The 14,065-nt window shown below is 39.1% G+C and overlaps 1 long non-coding RNA gene across 1 annotated transcript; it reads right to left on the reverse strand.

The window, feature by feature from the left end:
• Positions 1 to 255: 255 nt before the first annotated feature.
• LOC111915016 (uncharacterized) lies at positions 256 to 13,826 on the reverse strand. Its single transcript, XR_002858007.3, has 4 exons — positions 13,657 to 13,826; positions 13,149 to 13,575; positions 11,962 to 12,020; positions 256 to 421 (listed from the first exon to the last, which is right to left on the reverse strand). It is a non-coding gene; the product is annotated as an uncharacterized LOC111915016 (long non-coding RNA).
• Between the last annotated feature and the right edge of the window lie 239 nt (positions 13,827 to 14,065).

The following is a 14,065-nucleotide window of genomic DNA, read 5'->3' on the forward strand; positions in this document are numbered from 1 at the left end:
AAGTAGACTCGGTCACCTGTAATCTAATCTGTCTTGAATGTATGTTTAGTGATTTCCTGAGAATACATGTAGTTTTGAGGGTCAACACAAGGTTGATGAGTGTTATAGGTTTTCTACTAATAGCACTAATACTTTTAGAAAGTCTAAAAATTATTATCTTTGTATGTATACCAATATTTCACACCCCAAACCAAAATGGAGGAAATGTTCGGGGGCAGAGGACGTCATGTTCAGTATCATAACAATGCACAATAGTAAAACAAGCAACAACATTATCAATTGCATTAATAATATAGTTAATACAAGTGTGTTCTCAATGTATTTGTAAGACACCAAAAATGTAAATATCAAAATAAAATACGAGTCTTGAACATGCTCCGTCTTCTCAAAACCTGGTCTAGTGTACCTGTCTACTGGTGACCTGAGAATACAAGTTATTTTGAAAGAGTAGATCAAAATTTAAGCTAGTGAGTTCATAAGTATTTTAGTGTCAAATGTTTGCATTAGTTAGACGTAAAATTTTGTAAGTGTTTTGATGTAAATGTTTGTATACTTCCTAGAAAATCCTATATTTTCTACTAAAAATGGAAAGTAGTCTTCTACTAAGACCCGATTGTTTTGTATGTTTGTTCTTTCGTAAAAATGAATGTTTTCCCAAGTTTATGACTATCATTACTAGAAAATAGCTTACATTACCTTTTATGTGAGAATATCACTATATGAATGTAATGGGAAAAATGAAAGTATATAGCAATGTCGTATAAAGTAACTAATGAAGCACTAACTACCTTAAAACCAATTTGTTGATTAAGGTTAAAATGTGATATGGTTATAACCATACTGATTGGCGAGTATTTAACACAACGACTTGCTGGCGTCATAACTGATGTGACATTTGTCACCCCTTGGCTTGTCTTCCAGGATGTAGCTAACAGTTGGGATGTGGGATTGTCAGTCCCGTATAAATCTATACACATAATGCCCGCTCTCCCTCCAGGAGACTCTTGTTACAAAACGCGACATAACAAGTATATTGCTATGCCATGAAGTAGTGGTTTCACATTAATGTTATCTTGTTCTTGTAAAATGATGTATGTTCCTTTTTGTTCTTGTTATTGTATGTTCCTTTTTGTTCTTATTATTGTATGTTCCTGTCTGTTCTAGTTATAGTATGTTTCTTCATGTTCTAGTTATAGTAAGTTTCTTCCTGTTCTAGTTATACTATGTTTCTTCATGTTCTAGTTATAGTATGTTTGAACTGACTCATGTAAGAACTAACTCATGTAAGTACCGGTTCATGTAAGTTTCATTGTTCTAGAAATAATAAGTAGTAATCCTCTAAACTATACGTATTATAGTTTACTAGTAAGCTCTGTAATTGAATGACTAATCATGTTTGTACACCTTTGCTACCTAAAGGTATTGAACTGATTGGAAGTACTTTTATATCTACATACATATACATAATATATAACTAACATTTAAACAACATTTGGACAAACAACTGATACCCTAAGTCCACATCCAAACAAGGAAAAGGAAATAAAGCGAATTATCAGTCCTAAGCCCTTTAGACCTTATTTATATAACTATATCTATATAGACATCATTTTGACAATATATAAGTTTAAAAGGGTTTTGTAAAACATTTAAAGAGTTTTAACCATTTGAATGATTATTGATGACTTGATGTCAGTTTATAAAAAGATCTGAAACAGTTTGTTTGGTAACACAGTTTTGAAGTATAAGGAATTTCTTGGTTTGATAGTTATAAATCATTTGTGATTGATTATACAACTATATTGTTTTCTACTTGTATGCCCCCCCCCCCCAATAAAAGCAATTAAAATCATTAAAAAGTAAATTTAGGGGTATGAACTCACCTGTAGTGAGTGATTCGAATGAAAGATCGATATAGGAAGCTAAGTATGCCAAGTGAAGTCTCGAGCACAAACGGATCCTATTAAGCATATAATGACACATATATGTATACAATTAGTGTATATAACAACTAATCATGTAAGGGAAACATCTTCAAGAACTAGGAAACACACTCAATGGAGTGTTAGAACCATATATGATTTATTGAAAGTAGTTCACTGCCACACAAGAAGTGTTCATGGCCCAACCTTGATCTTATGAAGGGTTTACGGCCAAGCAAGGAGGGTTCACAGCTATACTTGCATTTATGAAGGGTTCACGGCCGTGAACTCTTTAAGATTCATGCATTTTGGTGTTTGTTTCATTGGGGATTCAAGTGCTTCTAATGGACAACAAGTAGATGAATAAGATACTCACTTACTGGAAACCTTTAAGTTGATCACGGCCCAAGAACAAGTGTGTGTTCTTGGTGTTCTTGGTGAAGAAGATGGTGATTTGAAGATCTTGAAGGAAAGTGATGAATTCATGGATGTTATCAAAAGGCTTCATGTGAATAAGAAGAATAACTAGTAAAAAGGGGAGTATCACTTACATTTTAGAAGAGAAAGGAAGGGTTTCCCTTGATGATACTTGAGAGAGTTTGAGTTATTGGTTGGAAAATGTGAGAAACTTAAGAAAAATGAAGGAAATCTATATATGTAGTGAGGGGGTCACGTCCAAACTTGGGTTCACGGCCCTGAACCTAGTTTGTGGCTGTGAACATCCTTTGTTGATGTTCTTGGCTTGAATTCATTCCATAGATCCATTACTCACACTTCTTAGCATCAAATCCAAAGTGTACAAGGCTTAAAAACTAATAGAATAACCCTTAGCAAGCCTAAAAGGTAACAGAAACAAGTCTAACTTTTGATTGATTTGCTTTACTTACAAGATAGAAATTTCGGGTTGTCACATCATCCCTCCGTTAAAGAGAATTTCGTCCTGAAATTAGAGTTTAAACAATTATAGATAAACTAACGGAAAAGATGAGGATATTTCAGTTTCATTTGATCCTCGCGTTCCTAAGTGAATTCAGGTCCTCGCTATGCATTTTAAGCGGACTTTCACTATCGGGATAGGGGTCTGATTAGTCCTAATGACTTCGTTGTCTAGGATTTCTACGGATTCTACCACAAAGTTGAGGTTATCGCTTACCTTGACCAAAGCAAGTGGGATAACAAAAGTCTTGTCGGACGACCAGTTTTCAAGTTACAGACGTGGAAAGTAGGGTGTATGTTATTGGATTCCCGAGGTAGTCGGGGTCTATAAGCTACTGCATCAACTCTAGTAAGAATCTCAAATATTCTTATGTACCTTGGATTTAGTATCCCATGCTTTCCGAAGCGTATCTAGCCCTTCCGGGTGAGACCTTCACCTGACGAGGTCACCAACCTAGAAATCCAAGGGTTTTCTCTTATAGAAGGCGTTAGATTTTCTGTCTGACCCTGGGAGCTTCACGTCGCTCCTAGATTTGTTCTCTCTTCTCGGTATTTTATCGAATGAATTCCGGACCAGCGAAGGTGCCGTCTGGAAATTGGACCTCTCCCTAGTTGCCTGTCGACTACTTTAATCCAGTGCAGAGAGTATCTGTACTTGCGACCAAAGGGAGTTTTAGAATGGAGCAACTTTAAATGCTAGCATGGTGAAGGACTCGACTAGTTGGTAGGAGGGTATTCTTATTCTACCAAAGTCTATCACATATGCTCGCCGCATAACTTCTAATGATTGAATCGTTCTCTTATTATGTATGTTGTTTTAAAGATGGTAGGCTATTCATCATGACTGGCCTAGTTCCCAAAAATTTATGAAGTGACTGCCTGAACTGGGAGATGATTCTACTATCTCAAACGGAGATAATAGATATTGGAACACCGTGCAGTCTAACTAATTTCTTGGACACATGTCCTAGTTAACTTCTCTATTTTGCTTGATTCCTTAAAATTTTAGGAAGGGTGCGGATTTGGCTAATCTGACAGCGATAACCCAAAACAGCAATCAAGTCCACCTATTGTCATAGTTAACTTGATTATGAAGCTCTTTGCAATCCGCTCCCACTTCCACTCAGGTATCTTCGGTTGTTTGTAGTAAGCCTACGGGATTTTGCTCTGAAGTTCATGATAAGACTCATACTTAGGTTATCCACCATCACCTTGTGTATACAATTCATATATAATTTATATTGACAAATTGTTCGGATGGGTGGCTCTGCCCCAAGTCCACAACTAAACAAGGAACATGAGATAGGGTGGAATCACACATCCAAAATCTTGTTGAGTCTAAATTATATACCACTCTTGCGTATACACTTAGTAGCGATTGATTAACCTAATGAGTTCTTAGTCTCTATTCTTGAACTTGGCTTGCGGTACGAGTGGTCTTTCTCGGAGATCTATTGGGTATACTACGGGTGGTTACTAACTTTTATGACTTCTTTGGTGTTTTTTGCTTCAAGTCTATTAACTATTGGATACGTTAGATTGGCGTGGTACCCCTCGCATGGGTACTTCTGAAGTTCTGAAGTGAGAGATGATATGAGGGTTTGCGTTATGGATCAGAAGAATTTCATCTGACGGTTGATTAAGGGAAGAGTTCTTTTTACACGGCACATAAATTTTTATTGTAAGGACCAAGCCAAACCATGTCGAATGATCAAGTCGGAACTTCTTGATGAATCAGATATTATGTTAATTGGAATAAGAAATGATTACTAGGACGATGAACTAACCTTGGTATGATTACTACGAACCCTACCGAAACAAATACAACTAAACGAGGGTTCTGATAATTTGAAACAATGAACTTTCATGAAATGACCCCTACTAGGTCTCCTTATAACTGTTTGGTGTACACCAGTCATGTATAATTAAGATTGGAAACACAAAAAATATTAATGCTTGTGCATATTATCATTATAATAAATATTTTTAGTTTTTTCTTGTTTGAATCTGCAAAATCAGTATTTCATTTGTCTTTTATTTATACAAAACATATGCTCATAATTATATCCATAATGAGTTTAAAATTTATCTTTCTCGGTTTTTAAATTTGTATATAAGTATTTAAATATGGATATAATTATGAACATATGTTTTGTATAAATAAAAGACATAAATGAAATACTGATTTTGCCGATTCAAACAAGAAAAAACAAAAAATATTTATTATAATAATAATATGCACAACCAATAATATTTTTTGTGTTTCTATTTTTTCTAATATTAATTAATTTATTTGTTTGATCTTTCCAGCGAAGGTGTCGTCTGGAAATTGGACCTCTAGCTAGTTGCGTGTCGACTACTTTAATCCAGTGCAGAGAGGATCTGTACTTGCGACCAAAGGGGGTTCTCGAATGGAGCAACTTTAAATGTTGGCATGGTCAAGGACTTAACTAGTTGGTAGGTGGGTATTCTTGTTCTACCAAAGTCTATCACATATGCTCGCCGCACAACTTCTAATGATTGAATCGTTCTCTTATTATGTCTGTTGTTTTAAGGATGGTAGGCTATGCATCATGACTGGCCTAGTTCCCAAAATTTTTTGAAGTGACTGCCTGAACTGGGAGATGATTCTACTATCTCAAACGGAGATAACAGATATTGGAACACCGTGCAGTCTAACTAATTTCTCGGACACATGTCCTATTTAACTTCTCTATTTTGCTTGATTCCTTAAAATTTTAGGAAGGGTGCGGATTTGGCTAATCTGACAACGATCACCCAAAACAGCAATCAAGTCCTCCTATTGTCATAGTTAACTTGATTATGAAGCTCTTTGCAATCCGCTACCACTTCCACTCAGGTATCTTCGGTTGTTTGTAGTAAACCTGCTGTAACACTCTAAAAATTTCAACCAATTTAAACTTTTCAAAAACAACCAAGTTTCAAAAAGTTACTACAATAAGGTTTTCACTACAATTATTATCAGAGTCTTCCCAGAACCACATCATAAAACATAATCATGAGGAGCGGTACGATCATGCCTTTGCCTTGTCACGGTCTCCTAAAGAACCTGAAAAACATTAAACCACAAATGTAAGCCCGAAAGTTTAGTGAGATACCCCCAAAATACCAACCACATATACCATACACGCACAACATGCCATATCATAACAGAACACAGAACAGCCATGCACTTCGGGTCTACTGTGTGACTGGTCCGCCGCGCTGGCCTTCAGTCCACCTGGTCCACCCTCCGAGTCTAGCCATATACATCGAGTCTACAGTGTGATTGGTCCGCCCGTACCAGGCCTTCAATCCACCTGGTCCACTCTCTGAGTCTACAGTATGACTCGTTCGCCTGCACTGGGCCTTAAGTCAACCTGGTCCATTCTCCGAGCCTCGACACGTCTCGTCCGCCCTCTTGGGGCCTACAGCCTATCTGGACTGCTCGCTGGGCCTTCAGGATAACCGGTCTGCCATGGGTATGTTCGCCTACAGCACAAAGCAGGACCTCCCCACTTAGAGCACTGACTATCAACCACCGGTCGCCATCACCGACCTCCCTCAACAACCCTACACAACACAATCCCTTACACGCGAACTGATTCCCACTAGAACGAGCAACCTTCATAAAATTACATAACAACACTAATCATCTCGGGCTCGAAAGAAACCCTACCTTCAGCTAACCACTCCTCAGACTGCAAATGCTACCCGACATTCAGACCAAAAGCCAGATTTCCCACTAATAATCCTCATGAATGATAACCTACGAAATTCCCAACACCAAACCCATAACCATACCATAACCCTCAAGGAACAACGAATACAATACCAAAAATCACACAACGAGACTAGCAGATATACAATAATTCATAATAATCACAAGATAACAAGACATCAAGAAAGAAACATACCCGCAGCTGCATCCGGCACTGCCTTGACCTCCTCTGCTATAAGCTGAAAAGCACAACCCTAAGCCCTTGGGGGCTCCGCTCCACCCCGACCTCCACCCGTAATCCTCAAACTGGCCGGTGCTGGAGCCTGCACCGGTCCTGTAGCAAGCTATGGACAGTTGACCCTCAGCTGTCCAACCTGATGGCAATGATAACAAATCCTCAAATCCCGAACCGGGGCTATCTGTCGACAATCCCTCGCATAATGCCCCTCCTTTCCGCACTTGCGGCATGCACCACCGGACCTACAAACTCCGTATGACCCTTCCCACACCTTCCACAAGTGCGGCTGCTCTGATCTCCCAATCCAGAATCAACGGTCTCGGACCGTTTCGGCGCCGGCTGCGGCTGTGTCAGGGCCTGCTTCTGCTCTCTCAACTGCAACTCAATCTCCAACCCGCGCCGCCTGGAGGCCTCCTGCAACTCTAACAAGGTCTCACACCTCTGCGTAGACACAAACTGCTTGATATCCCTCTTGAGCATACTCAGATATCAGGACATCTGAGCCTGCTCCGAAGCGAACTCAGGGCAAAACATCGCCCTCTCAGTGAACATCCTGGTGATCTCCGTCACCGACTCCGAATCCTGTTTCAGCTCCAGGAACTCCTGAGCCAACCTCTCTCTCTCTCAACATGCGGAACATAACGAGTGTTAAACATCTCCCAGAACTGATCCCAAGAAACCGTAGCCCTCTGCACATCCGAATATGACCCTGTGGTCAATCTCCACGAATCCTTTGCCCCGAGCCTCAACAGGTTCAGAGCACACCTCACCCTCTAATCAGCAGGGCATGAACACGTGAAGAAACACCCCTCCACGTCCGACAACCATCTCATAGCAACAATCGGGTCCTGAACTCCATCGAAGGTAGGGGCTCCGTATTATCGAAGTCCCGATACTGAAAACCTCTACCAGCTCCTCCCCCTGCCGCTGCTACAGCCGTTGTAGCTGCCGCGGCAGCCGTCTCTGTGAGAGCCACATAGCGCTCATCAAAATACTCAACTATGGCGGTCTTGATCGACCCAAACAGTTCCGGCAACTCGGCCCGGAACAACGCAGCAACCTCATCATGCAGGATCTCACGAATCCTAGCATCCAACTCGCCTGTGCTCATCTGACCAATAACCTCGGGCGGTACTGACCAACCCTGACCGCCCTCTCCTGCTCCCGATCCTGACCCGGATCCGCTCCCAGCATGCCTCGTAACCACCATACTGAAAAACATCGCAAGATCTCAGATACTTCCCACTATCACGGGAACCAACCCCCAACCCAACCCTATAGGTTGTGGCTTCTTTGATACGTGTATGGGTCCTGTGCTTTCAGTAGTACGGACCCATATTACCTTCCATACCTATCCATATTTATATCAATTATCACCACAACACTCTAGTGAAGAACATACATAACAAGCACTCAACCCTCACTCCTAGAGGAACACTGGAAATCTCCCACAGAAGAAACCCTAGGCTAGCAGGCATCATAAATCAAGCAACATTATCATGAAATCCTGAAGATCCCTAGCCTAGTACTAGCATGATGTTCTATCATAGCTCAAAAAAAAACAAATATCATGTATGGTATTTTGGGGTTACTTACTGGCTCCGGCTGATCGTACCTCCACGTCCTCCTTCACTCATTTTGAAAACCATTTTAAATTCTCTTTGGAAAACTCTCCTTGATTTGAGACTGGATTCACACGAATGTTCCTCCAATTCACTCAAACCAACGCTCTAATACCAACTTGTAACACTCTAGAAATTTCAACCAATTTAAACTTTTCAAAAACAACCCAGTTTCAAAAAGTTACTACAAAAAGGTTTTCAATACAATTATTATCAGAGTCTTCCCAGAACCACATCATAAAACATAATCATAAGGAGCGGTACGATCACGCCTTTGCCTTGCCACGGTCTCCGGAAGAACCTGAAAAACATTAAACCACAACTGTAAGCCCGAAAGCTTAGTGAGATACCCCCAAAATACCAACCACATATACCATATACGCACAACATGTCATATCATAACAGAACACAGAACAGCCATGCACTTCGGGTCTACTGTGTGACTGGTCCACCGCACCGGCCTTCAGTCCACCCGGTCCACCCTCCGAGTCTAGCCATATACATCGAGTCTACAGTGTGATTGGTCCGCCCGCACCGGTCCTTCAATCCACCTAGTCCACTCTCTGAGTCTATAGTATGACTGGTCCGCCCACACTTGGCCTTCAGTCAGCCTGGTCCACTCTCCGAGCCTCGGCACGTCTGGTCCGCCCTCTTGGGGCCTACAGCCTATCCAGACCGCTCGCTGGGCCTTCGGGATAACCGGTCCGCCCTGGGTATGTTGGCCTACAGCACAAAGCAGGACCCGCCTCAACCTAACCCCAGTCCAACAACCATGTGCACATAAACATTCAATCATATAACAATTCACATCCAATCAAACCGATCTAGCAGATCACATAGCATAACATCATCCTAACCAGGATACCGACCTTAACCAGGTCTCTAACATATACCATCCTAACTACCAGGATGCAAACATAGCAAAACAATAAGATAACAACGATACCCGGATCACAATCCGATAAAGGGTCGGCCTTGGTGCCGTAGACCCTGTCGATATAGTGAGGATAACTCACATCGCAACTGCCGACTGAAAAGATAAGACCGAGATGCTCCGATCACTGAACTCAAAACAAATGCCAACAATTACCAAAATGCCCCTGGAAGTCAACCGGTCAACCCTTGGTCAAAGTCAAAGTCAAAGTCAACCTCCTGACTGACTCTACTCGCCGAGTCAACCTGATGACTCATCGATTCCCCATGCTCAGAACTTCCCAAATCCGCGACTCAAGTCGTTGAGTCACCCCGAGACTCGCCGATTCCAACAACTCTGAGTCCCCTCGCACTCAACTCACCGAGTCCTCCCTTGACTCACCGAATCACGGCTCAACCAAAAGAAAGTTAGGACCTCACGACCAGACTCGTCAAGTCCAAGAACAGACTCGCCAAGTCCAAGGCTATCTTCAACCAACTCGCCGAGTTGTTCTTCCAACTCGTCGAGTTCCTGCCCGCCTTCATGCAACTCGCCGAGTACACCCTTGTGACTCGCTGAGTACCCCTAGATCTTAATCTATACAGAAGCTTTCCAGGCCATGCAGATGATCCAAACCATAGATCTACCCTTCTACAACCCATCCATCACATAAAGTGGCAAACTTTACGTGAATCCAAAGAGATCTAAGCATATAACACTCTAGGGTTAGGGTTTGGGGCAAGATGGCTTCACCAATCACTCAAGAACAGGGACTTTAATGCACTCTAGACCTTCTCCATTCCAGATCTGAGGTAGCAACCTCAGATCTAACCTCCAAACTCAAAACATCACAAGCTATTCTTTCCAAATACTCCAAAATGATGAATCTAGATGAATAACAGCCCAAGCAACGAAATAATACCTCAAAGGAAAGCTCCAACAGAAGAGAAATCTGAATCCTTGCAAAGCCCCTTGCTCCAAGCCTCTTAACTCTCCAAGATCTCTTCCAAAATCTCTTCTCCAAGGTTCAAATGCCCTCAAATCACTCACCACGCGCCTTAGGGTTTTCTGGACTTCAAGAGAGGGTAAAGAGGCTGGGGAGAGGGTATAATGTCCTTTATATAGGGCTCATCCTCCGAAATTAGGGTTTTCTCCACGCAGAACCAACTCGCCGAGTCCAGCCGACGACTCGCCGAGTTGGCCACTTAACACCCGATCAGAATCGCGACCCTACTCGCCGAGTCCACCCATGGACTCGCCGAGTTTCCCTTTCACATTTACACTTTGAACCCTGCACTTGCACTCCTGAACTCGGGATGTTACACCTGCGGGATTTTGCTCTGAAGTTCATGATAAGACTCATACTTAGGTCATCCACCATCACCTCGTGTATACAATTCGTATATAATTTAGATTGACAAAACGTTCGGATGGGTGGCTCTGCCCCAAGTCCACAACTAGACAAGGAACATGAGATAGGGTGGAATCACACATCCAAAATCTTGTTGAGTCTAAATTATATACCACTCTTACGTATACACTTAGTAGCGATTGATTAACCTAATGAGTTCTTAGTCTCTATTCTTGAACTTGGCCTGCGGTACGAGTGGTCTTTCTCGGAGATCTATTGGGTATACTACGGGTGGTTACTGACTTTTGAGACTTCTTTGGTGTTTTTCGCTTCAAGTCTATTAACTATTGGGTACGCTAGATTGGCGTGGTACCCCTCGCATGGGTACTTCTGAAGTTCGGAAGTGAGAGATGATATGAGGGTTTGCGTTATGGATCAGAAGAATTTCATCTGACGGTTGATTAAGGGAAGAGTTCTTTTTACACAGCACATAAATTTTTATTGTAAGGACCAAGCCAAACCATGTCGGATGATGATTTCGGAACTTCTTGATGAATCAGATATTATGTTAATTGGAAGAAGAAATGATTACTAGGACGATGAACTAACCTTGGTATGATTACTACGAACCCTATTTTACCGAAATTAACAAATACAACTAAATGAGGGTTCTGATAATTTGAAACAATGAACTTTCATGAAATGAACCCTACTAGGTCTCCTTATAAAAATATTTATTATAATAATAAGTATTTAAATATGGATATAATTATGAACATATGTTTTGTATAAATAAAAGACATAAATGAAATACTGATTTTGTCGATTCAAATAAGAAAAAAACTATTTATTATAATAGTAATATGCAGAAGCATTAATATTTTTCGTGTTTCTATTTTTTCTAATATTAATTAATTTGTTTGTTTGATATTTCATATTAAATGATTTCTTCATAAACAAGACCTATCAATGTAAGAATTAGAACAAATATATATCAAAAAATACTATCTAATAGACAAGATTTGTTTTTTCCAAATAAAATCATATGTGATTAGAAAAGTATAATCACATATGATTAAATGTATTTAATCATATATGATTAAAGTGGAAAAAACAATTATTGAATCGAGAACGCGAAAAAGAATCTTAGCCACATAAATCGTATGTGATTAGAAACACATAATCACATGTTATTAGAGTATCTGTTAACAATAACATAAAAAAGTAATGCCTACATAATATAAGAGTTAGTACTCACCTCCTTGATCTTGAAAATTAGCTAGCATGAGGAAGATGGATCCTTTCCTTTCCTAGAACCTACACAAAAATTATAACATTATTTAGCTTGTGTTTGTTGTATTAATCTTATAAAACATATGTACATACTTCTTTATTTTCTCTTTGATTTTAGTCCGCTGTTTGGGATATGTTTTCTTACCTTTCAACCCATTATTAAATTTTGATAAAATTATATTGGTAAAGTTCCCCCTTTTATCTTTTCAGAAATATAAAGATCTCATTCTAATGATTTTTGGCTTATTTTATATTAAATTTACAAGTTTGTAACTTTTAGCGTCACTTTCTGGACCACTCAACACTCTTGGAATAAACTGTATCAATCTACTAAGAATTACATAAGTCCCTATATATGTTGGAAACTATACATCTATATCTAACTCTAGGCTTTGGAATTTTGGCATTTGGAGTTCTTATGAATTTATTATGATTTTTTGAAGACAGTGCATGAAATCTGTGACAGCATGGACCAGCCTGAGAAGATTGTCAATTTTACCCCTCAAGGAGTTGGAATTTCGAAATGTGATTCAAAGTTAGAAGAAATTAGACACACTAAGATTTCCAGAAAACTAAGTCTCATCATTTTTAGACGTTCGTATTGACTTGCACAGATTTTAGAAGTTGGAGGACAGATTTGGGAAAATTGATCATAATATCTTCTAAATCATTTTTGGTGTTCTATTAAGGAATTAATGGTCAAGCCTTAAGTTTATCACTTTTAACATGATTGTTGGTTATTAGACTATACAGATGTGAAATTCAATTTAACCTAAGGGTCTTACTGTTTGGCTTAATGAGGGTTCAAAGTTAAGGATTTTCAAATAAAATGTCACTTTCATACTTATTAGGGTTAAGTTGCCAACTTAACTCATTAAGCTCTTTAAGTCACCTCTTTTGAGTCCTACATAGAGGCAAATTAAACAAAGATATCAAAATATGTTTGGGGAAACTATGCAAGAATATAAAATCCAATTTATAATCTCGACAACTGAACATTCAAGTTGTTGAATATGTTTGGGGAAATAAAGGTCAGTCAAAAAAACAGAGGCAAATTAAACAGAGACATAAAAATGATGCTATTTCAGCAAAAAAAAAATAAAAAAAAAATAGTCAACAAGCACCTACAAACTGCAACAATAAATACACCACCTTGTTCTTGATTTATTTGTGGATTTTTTTCATTGAGGCATTTCATCGAACACTTGGTCTTCATAAAAAAATCTACTCAACAAGTAACCACAAAACATAAGCAAGTTCATAAAATCCAGAAAGCTAGAGCAAGAAACTCATTAATTTGCAAAATTTATAACAGTAACTCCAAAAATGGTTCTCATATCAAAACAACATAACAAAAAGGGGAATTTCATAAGCTAATAAATAAGAAAACATAACCTGATCGGTTTTTTGGAAAGATGCACCTGTAACAACATTATGAACAGTAAACTTTCCTTTAGATTTATCAGCAACACGACCTTTTTCTTTTCAATCAAGCAACGACTTCATATCCTTATCAAGATTAAGCTTAGTTAAAACTACTTCTGTCAGTAGACTTGAAGCTCCTTATCTTCACAAATAACTGAAATTATAGATTGGAAGAAATATTTGTAAGGAGGAGTGGGCAAAATATAAAGGGAATCTCAATAAAATAAATGTAAACCTGATACCGACGATTGTATTTTGATGGTGGAGGTGGGGATGTAAACCTGATACGGACGATCTTGATGGTGGTCCAGATGTATCTTCAACATGAAAGAAAGAGAGAGAGAGAGAGAGAGAGAGAGAGAGAGAGAGAATGAGAGAGAGAAAGAAAGAAAGAAAGAGAGAGAGAGAGAGTAATAGAGTGTGTTTGAGAAAGAAAGAGTGTGTGAGACGTTTACATACCCAATAAATAAGGATTAATTAGTGGTCAATATTTGTTCTCATTCGTTCTCAAATTAGTAAATGTTTTATTTGAACATAACTCTCTCTCTCTCTCTCTCTCTCTCTATATATATATATATATATATATATATATATATATATATATATATATATATATATATATGTATGTATATATATATATATAT

The sequence above is a fragment of the Lactuca sativa genome, chromosome 2 (genome assembly GCF_002870075.4).
Source record: "Lactuca sativa cultivar Salinas chromosome 2, Lsat_Salinas_v11, whole genome shotgun sequence".
NCBI lineage: Eukaryota > Viridiplantae > Streptophyta > Magnoliopsida > Asterales > Asteraceae > Lactuca > Lactuca sativa.